Consider the following 9370-nt stretch of genomic DNA (forward strand, 5'->3'; position numbering starts at 1 on the left):
TTTTTGGAGAATATTGCAAGGGAATCTTACCTGTAAAAGGTCAGATATTCATCGTTCTTACCAAGTTTAGGACTTATATGAGTCCGCTCCTGGCCAGGTTTCGACCTAGGAGCCAGTTTCTTTCCCGAACTTGGCAAAACTGTGTGTTTAAGTTTTTTGGAGAATATTTTAAGGGAATATTACATGTAAAAGGTCAGAAATTCATCGTTCTTACCAAGTTTCGGGCTTATAGGAGACCGCTCCTGGCCAGGTTTCGACCTCGGAGCCAGTTTTTTTCCCGAACTTGACGAAAATGTGCGTGTTGAAGGGTTTTGGAGAATATTCCAAGGGACTCTTAACTGTAAAAGTTCAGATATTCATCGTTCTTACCAAGATTAGAAGTTATAGGAGTCCTCCCCTGGCCAGGTTTCGACCTCGGAGCCAGTTTCTTTCCCAAACTTGGCGACACTTGTGTTTTTAAGGTTTTTGGAGAATATTCCAAGGGAATATTACCTGTAAAAGGTCAGATATTCATCGTTCTTACCAAGTTTTGGACTTATAGGAATCCGCTCCTTGCCAGGTTTCGACCTCGGAGCCAGTTTCTTTCCCGAACTTGACGAAAATGTGCGTGTTTAAGGTTTTTGAAGAAAATTCCAAGGGAATCTTACCTGTGAAAGGTCAGATATTCATCGTTCATACCAAGTTTTGGACTTATAGGAGTCCTCTCCTGGCCAAGTTTCGACCTCGGAGGTAGTTTCTTTCCCGAACTTGACGAAAATGTGTGTGTTTAATGTTTTTGGAGAATATTCCAAGGGAATCTTACCTGTAAAAGGTCAGATATTCATCGTTCTTACCAAGTTTAGGACTTATAGAAGTCCGCTCCTGGCCAGGTTTCGACCTAGGAGCCAGTTTCTTTCCCGAACTTGGAAAAACTGTGTGTGTTTAAGGTTTTTGGAGAATATTGAATATTACCTGTAAAAGGTCAGAAATTCATCGTTCTTACCAAGTTTCGGGCTTATAGGAGTCCGCTCCTGGCCAGGTTTCGACCTCGGAACTAGTTTCTTTCCCGAACTTGGCGAAACTGTGTGTGTTTAAGGTTTTTGGAGAATATTCCAAGGGAATCTTACCTGTAAAAGGTCAGATATTCATCGTTCTTACCAAGTTTCGGACTTATAGGAGTCCGCTCCTTTACAGGTTTCGACCTCGGAGTCAGTTTCTTTCCCGAACTTGGCGAAACTGTGTGTGTTTAAGGTTTTTGGAAAATATTCCAAGGGAATCTTATCTGTAAAAGGTCAGATATTCATCGTTCTTACCAAGTTTCAGACTTATAGGAGTCTGCTCCTGGACAGGTTTCGACCTCGGGACAAGTTTCTTTCCCGAGTTTGGCGAAACTGTGTGTGTTTAAGGTTTTTGGAGAATAATCCAAGTGAATCTTACCTGTAAAAGGTCAGATATTCATCGTTCTTACCAAGTTTCGGACTTATAGGAGTCCGCTCCTGGCCATGTTTCGACCTCGGAGCCAGTTTCTTTCCCGAACTTGGCGAAATTCTGTGTGTTTAAGGGTTTTGGAGAATATTCCAAGGGAATCTTACCTGTAAAAGGTCAGATATTCATCGTTCTTACCAAGTTTCGGACTTATAGGAGTCCACTCCTGGCCAAGTTTCAACTTCGGAGCCAGTTTCTTTCCCGAACTTGGTGAAACTGTGTGTGTTTAAGGTTTTTGGAGAATATTCAAAGGGAATCTTACCTGTAAAAGGTCAGATATTCATCGTTCTTACCAAGTTTCAGACTTATATGAGTCCGCTTCTGGCCAGGTTTCGACCTCGGAGCCTGTTTTTTTCCCGAACTTGGCGAAACTGTGTGTGTTTAAGGTTATTGGAGAATATTCCAATGGAATCTTACCTGTAAAAGGTCAGATATTCATCGATCTTACCAAGTTTACGAATTATAGAACTCCGCTCCTGGCCAGGTTTCGACCTAGGAGCCAGTTTCTTTCCCGAACTTGGCAAAACTGTGTGTGTTAAAGGTTTTTGGAAAATATTCCAAGGGAATATTACCTGTAAAAGGTCAGAAATTCATCGTTCTTACCAAGTTTCGGGCTTATAGGAGACCGCTCCTGGCCAGGTTTCGACCTCGAAGCCAATTTTTTTCCCGAACTTGACGAAAATGTGCGTGTTGAAGGGTTTTGGAGAATATTCCAAGGGACTCTTACCTGTAAAAGTTCAGATATTCATCGTTCTTACCAAGATTAGGAGTTATAGGAGTCCTCTCCTGGCCAGGTTTCGACCTCGGACCCAGTTTCTTTCCCGAACGCCAGGTTTCGACCTCGGGACAAGTTTCTTTCCCGAACTTGGCGAAACTGTGTGTGTTTAAGGTTTTTGGAGAATAATCCAAGGGAATCTTACCTTTAAAAGGTCATATATTCATCGTTCTTACCAAGTTTCGGACTTATAGGAGTCCGCTCCTGGCCAGGTTTCAACTTCGGAGTCAGTTTCTTTCCCGAACTTGGTAAACTGTGTGCGTTTAATGTTTTTGTAGAATATTCCAAGGGAATCTTACCTGTAAAAGGTCAGATATTCATCGTTTTTACCAAGTTTGAGACTTATATGAGTCCGCTCCTGGCCAGGTTTCGATCTCGGAGCCAGTTTCTTTCCCGAACTTGACGAAAATGTGCGTGTTTAAGGTTTTTTGAGAATAATCCAAGGGAATCTTACCTGTAAAAGTCATATATTCATCGTTCTTACCAAGTTTAGGACTTATAGGAGTCCGCTCCTGGCCAGGTTTCGACCTTGGAGCTAGTTTCTTTCCCGAACTTGGCGAAACTGTCTGTGTTTAAGGTTTTTAGAGAATATTCCAAGGGAATATTACCTGTACAAGATCAGATAATCATCGTTCTTACCAAGTTTCGAACTTATAGGACTCCGCTCCTGGCCAGGTTTCGACCTCGGAACCAGTTTCTTTTCCGAACTTGGCGAAACTGTGTGTGTTTAAGGTTTTTGGAGAATATTCCAAGGGAATCTTACCTGTAAAAGGTCAGATATTCATCGTTCTTACCAAGTTTCGGACTTATAGGAGTCCACTCCTGGACAGGTGTCGACCTCGGAGCCAGTTTCTTTCCCGAACTTGGCGAAACTGTGTGTGTTTAAGGTTTTTGGAAAATATTCCAAGGGAATATTACCTGTAAAAGGTCAGATATTCATCGTTCTTACCAAGTTTCAGACTTATAGGAGTCCGCTCCTGGCCAGGTTTCGACCTCGGGACAAGTTTCTTTCCCGAACTTGGCGAAACTGTGTGTGTTTAAGGTTTTGAGAGAATAATCCAAGGGAATCTTACCTTTAAAAGGTGAGATATTCATCGTTCTTACCAAGTTTCGGACTCATATGAGTCCGCTCCTGGCCAGGTTTCGACCTTGGAGCCAGTTTCTTTCCCGAACTTGGGAAAATTGTGTGTGTTTAAGGTTTTTGGAGAATAATCCAAGGGAATCTTGCCTTTAAAAGGTCAGATATTCATCGTTCTTACCAAGTTTCAGACTTATATGAGTCCGCTCCTGGCTAGGTCTCGACCTCGGAGCCAGTTTCTTTCCCGAACTTGGCGAAACTGTGTGTGTTGAAGGTTTTTGGAGAATAATCCAAGGGAATCTTACCTTTAAAAGGTCAGATATTCATCGTTCTTACCAAGTTTCGGACTTATATGAGTCCGCTCCTGGCTAGGTTTCGACCTCGGAGCCGGTTTCTTTCCCGAACTTGGCGAAACTGTGTGTGTTTAAGGTTTTTGGAGAATAATCCAAGGGAATCTTACCTTTAAAAGGTCAGATATTCATCGTTCTTGCCAAGTTTTGGACTTATATGAGTCCGCCCCTGGCCAGGTTTCGACCTCGGAGCCAGTTTCTTTCCCTAACTTGTCGAAAATGTGCGTGTTTAAGGTTTTTGGGGAATATTCCAAGGGAATCTTACCTGTAAAAGGTCAGATATTCATCGTTCTTACCAAGTTTATGACTTATAGGAGTCCGCTCTTGGCCAGGTTTCGACCTCGGAGCACGTTTCTTTCCCGAACTTGGCGAAACTGTGTGTGTTTAAGGTTTTTGGAGAATATTCCAAGGGAATATTACCTGTAAAAGGTCAGATATTCATCGTTCTTACCATGTTTCAGACTTATAGGAGTCCGCTCCTGGCCAGGTTTCGACTTCTGAGCCAGTTTCTTTCCCGAACTTGGCGAAACTGTGTGTGTTTAAGGTTTTTGGAGAATAATCCAAGGGAATCTTACCTTAAAAAGGTCAGATATTCATCGTTCTTACGAAGTTTATGACTTATAGGAGTCCGCTCATGGCAAGGTTTCGACCTCGGAGCCAGTTTCTTTCCCGAACTTGGCGAAACTGTGTGTGTTTAAGGTTTTTGGAGAATATTCCAAGGGAATCTTACCTGTAAAAGGTAAGATATTCATCGTTCTCACCAAGTTTCTGACTTATAGGAGTCCGCTCCTGGACAGGTTTTGACCTCGGATACAGTTTTTTTCCCGAACTTGGGGAAACTGTGTGTGTTTAAGGTTTTTGGAGAATATTCCAAGGGAAACTTACCTGTAAAAGGTCATATATTCATCGTTCTTACCAAGTTTCAGACTTATAGGAGTCCCCTCTTGGCCAGGTTTCGACCTCGGGACAAGTTTCTTTCCCGAACTTGGCGAAACTGTGTGTGTTTAAGGTTTTTGGAGAATAATCCAAGGGAATCTTACCTTTAAAAGGTCATATATTCATCGTTCTTACCAAGTTTCGGACTTATAGGAGTCCGCTCCTGGCCAGGTTTCAACTTCGGAGTCAGTTTCTTTCCCGAACTTGGTAAACTGTGTGTGTTTAATGTTTTTGTAGAATATTCCAAGGGAATCTTACCTGTAAAAGGTCAGATATTCATCGTTTTTACCAAGTTTGAGACTTATATGAGTCCTCTCCTGGCCAGGTTTCGATCTCGGAGCCAGTTTCTTTCCCGAACTTGACGAAAATGTGCGTATTTAAGGTTTTTTGAGAATAATCCAAGGGAATCTTACCTGTAAAAGGTCAGATATTCATCGTTCTTACCAAGTTTAGGACTTATAGGAGTCCGCTCCTGGCCAGGTTTCGACCTTGGAGCTAGTTTCTTTCCCGAACTTGGCGAAACTGTCTGTGTTTAAGGTTTTTAGAGAATATTCCAAGGGAATATTACACGTACAAGATCAGATAATCATCGTTCTTACCAAGTTTCGAACTTATAGGACTCCGCTCCTGGCCAGGTTTCGAACTCGGAACCAGTTTCTTTTCCGAACTTGGCGAAACTGTGTGTGTTTAAGGTTTTTGGAGAATATTCCAAGGGAATCTTACCTGTAAAAGGTCAGATATTCATCGTTCTTACCAAGTTTCGGACTTATAGGAGTCCACTCCTGGACAGGTGTCGACCTTAGAGCCAGTTTCTTTCCCGAACTTGGCGAAACTGTGTGTGTTTAAGGTTTTTGGAAAATATTCCAAGGGAATCTTACCTGTAAAAGGTCAGATATTCATCGTTCTTACCAAGTTTCAGACTTATAGGAGTCCGCTCCTGGCCAGGTTTCGACCTCGGGACAAGTTTCTTTCCCGAACTTGGCGAAACTGTGTGTGTTTAAGGTTTTGAGAGAATAATCCAAGAGAATCTTACCTTTAAAAGGTGAGATATTCATCGTTCTTACCAAGTTTCGGACTCATATGAGTCCACTCCTGGCCAGGTTTCGACCTTGGAGCCAGTTTCTTTCCCGAACTTGGGAAAATTGTGTGTGTTTAAGGTTTTTGGAGAATAATCCAAGGGAATCTTGCCTTTAAAAGGTCAGATATTCATCGTTCTTACCAAGTTTCAGACTTATATGAGTCCGCTCCTGGCTAGGTCTCGACCTCGGAGACAGTTTCTTTCCCGAACTTGGCGAAACTGTGTGTGTTGAAGGTTTTTGGAGAATAATCCAAGGGAATCTTACCTTTAAAAGGTCAGATATTCATCGTTCTTACCAAGTTTTGGACTTATAGGAGTCCGCTCCTGGCCAGGTTTCAACCTCGGAGCCAGTTTCTTTCCCGAACTTGACGAAAATGTGTGTGTTTAAGGTTTTGAGAGAATAATCCAAGGGAATCTTACGTTTAAAAGGTCAGATAATCATCGTGCTTACCAAGTTTCGAACTTATAGGAGTCCGAACCTGGCCAGGTTTCGACCTCGGAACCAGTTTCATTCTCGAACTTGGCTAAACTGTGTGTGTTTAAGGTTTTTGGAGAATATTCCAAGGGAATCTTACTTGTAAAAGGTTAGATATTCATCGTTCTTACCAAGTTTCAGACTTATAGGAGTCCGCTCCTGGACAGGTTTCGACCTCGGAGCCAGTTTATTTCCCGAACTTGGAGAAACTGTGTGTGTTTAAGTTTTTTGGAGAATATTCCAAGGGAATCTTACCTTTAAAAGGTAAGATATTCATCGTTCTCACCAAGTTTCGGACTTATAGGAGTCCGCTCCTGGACAGGTTTCGACCTCGGATACAGTTTTTTTCCCGAACTTGGAAAAACTGTGTGTGTTTAAGGTTTTTTGAGAATATTCCAAGGGAAACTTACCTGTATAAGGTCATATATTCATCGTTCTTACCAAGTTTCCGACTTATAGGAGTCCGCTTTTTGCCAGGTTTCGACCTTGGGACAAGTTTCTTTCCCGAACTTGGCGAAACTGTGTGTGTTTAAGGTTTTTGGAGAATAATCCAAGGGAATCTTACCTTTAAAAGGTCATATATTCATCGTTCTTACCAAGTTTCGGACTTATAGGAGTCCGCTCCTGGCCAGGTTTCAACTTCGGAGTCAGTTTCTTTCCCGAACTTGGTAAACTGTGTGTGTTTAATGTTTTTGTAGAATATTCCAAGGGAATCTTACCTGTAAAAGGTCAGATATTCATCGTTTTTACCAAGTTTGAGACTTATATGAGTCCTCTCCTGGCCAGGTTTCGATCTCGGAGCCAGTTTCTTTCCCGAACTTGACGAAAATGTGCGTGTTTAAGGTTTTTTGAGAATAATCCAAGGGAATCTTACCTGTAAAAGGTCAGATATTCATCGTTCTTACCAAGTTTAGGACTTATAGGAGTCCGCTCCTGGCCAGGTTTCGACCTTGGAGCTAGTTTCTTTCCCGAACTTGGCGAAACTGTCTGTGTTTAAGGTTTTTAGAGAATATTCCAAGGGAATATTACACGTACAAGATCAGATAATCATCGTTCTTACCAAGTTTCGAACTTATAGGACTCCGCTCCTGGCCAGGTTTCGAACTCGGAACCAGTTTCTTTTCCGAACTTGGCGAAACTGTGTGTGTTTAAGGTTTTTGGAGAATATTCCAAGGGAATCTTACCTGTAAAAGGTCAGATATTCATCGTTCTTACCAAGTTTCGGACTTATAGGAGTCCACTCCTGGACAGGTGTCGACCTTAGAGCCAGTTTCTTTCCCGAACTTGGCGAAACTGTGTGTGTTTAAGGTTTTTGGAAAATATTCCAAGGGAATCTTACCTGTAAAAGGTCAGATATTCATCGTTCTTACCAAGTTTCAGACTTATAGGAGTCCGCTCCTGGCCAGGTTTCGACCTCGGGACAAGTTTCTTTCCCGAACTTGGCGAAACTGTGTGTGTTTAAGGTTTTGAGAGAATAATCCAAGAGAATCTTACCTTTAAAAGGTCAGATATTCATCGTTCTTGCCAAGTTTCAGACTTATATGAGTCCGCTCCTGGCTAGGTCTCGACCTCGGAGCCAGTTTCTTTCCCGAACTTGGCGAAACTGTGTGTGTTGAAGGTTTTTGGAGAATAATCCAAGGGAATCTTACCTTTAAAAGGTCAGATATTCATCGTTCTTACCAAGTTTTGGACTTATAGGAGTCCGCTCCTGGCCAGGTTTCAACCTCGGAGCCAGTTTCTTTCCCGAACTTGACGAAAATGTGTGTGTTTAAGGTTTTGAGAGAATAATCCAAGGGAATCTTACGTTTAAAAGGTCAGATAATCATCGTGCTTACCAAGTTTCGAACTTATAGGAGTCCGAACCTGGCCAGGTTTCGACCTCGGAACCAGTTTCATTCTCGAACTTGGCTAAACTGTGTGTGTTTAAGGTTTTTGGAGAATATTCCAAGGGAATCTTACTTGTAAAAGGTTAGATATTCATCGTTCTTACCAAGTTTCGGACTTATAGGAGTCCGCTCCTGGACAGGTTTCGACCTCGGAGCCAGTTTATTTCCCGAACTTGGAGAAACTGTGTGTGTTTAAGTTTTTTGGAGAATATTCCAAGGGAATCTTAGCTTTAAAAGGTCAGATATTCTTCGTTCTTACCAAGTTTCAGACTTATAGGAGTCCGCTCCTGGCCAGGTTTCGACCTCGGAGCCAGTTTATTTCCTGAACTTGGAGAAAATGTGTATGTTTAAGGTTTTGGGAGAATAATCCAAGGGAATCTTACCTGTAAAAGATCATATATTCATCGTTCTTACCAAGTTTCGGACTCATATGAGTCCGCTCTTGGACAGGTTTCGACCTTGGAGCCAGTTTCTTTCCCGATCTTGGAAAAACTGTGTGTGTTTAAGGTTTTTGGAGAACATTCCAAGGGAATCTTGCCTTTAAAAGGTCAGATATTCATCGTTATTACCAAGTTTCAGACTTATATGAGTCCTCTCCTGGCTAGGTTTCGACCTCGGAGCCGGTTTCTTTCCCGAACTTGGCGAAACTGTGTGTGTTTAAGGTTTTTGGAGAATAATCCAAGGGAATCTTACCTTTAAAAGGTCAGATATTCATCGTTCTTGCCAAGTTTTGGACTTATAGGAGTCCGCTCCTGGCCAGGTTTCGACCTCGGAGCCAGTTTCTTTCCCTAACTTGACGAAAATGTGCGCGTTTAAGGTTTTTGGAGAATATTCCAAGGGAATCTTACCTGTAAAAGGTCAGATATTCATCGTTCTTACCAAGTTTATGACTTATAGGAGTCCGCTCCTGGCCAAGTTTCGACCTCGGAGCACGTTTCTTTCCCGAACTTGGCGAAACTGTGTGTGTTTAAGGTTTTTGGAGAATAATCCAAGGGAATCTTACCTGTAAAAGATCATATATTCATCGTTCTTACCAAGTTTCGGACTCATATGAGTCCGCTCTTGGACAGGTATCGACCTTGGAGCCAGTTTCTTTCCCGATCTTGGAAAAACTGTGTGTGTTTAAGGTTTTTGGAGAACATTCCAAGGGAATATTACCTGTAAAAGGTCAGATATTCATCATTCTTACCATGTTTCAGACTTATAGGAGTCCGCTCCTGGCCAGGTTTCGACTTCTGAGCCAGTTTCTTTCCCGAACTTGGCGAAACTGTGTGTGTTTAAGGTTTTTGGAGAATAATCCAAGGGAATCTTACCTTAAAAAGGTCAGA

Source organism: Papaver somniferum, unplaced genomic scaffold, assembly GCF_003573695.1.
Source record: "Papaver somniferum cultivar HN1 unplaced genomic scaffold, ASM357369v1 unplaced-scaffold_19, whole genome shotgun sequence".
NCBI classification, from domain to species: domain Eukaryota; kingdom Viridiplantae; phylum Streptophyta; class Magnoliopsida; order Ranunculales; family Papaveraceae; genus Papaver; species Papaver somniferum.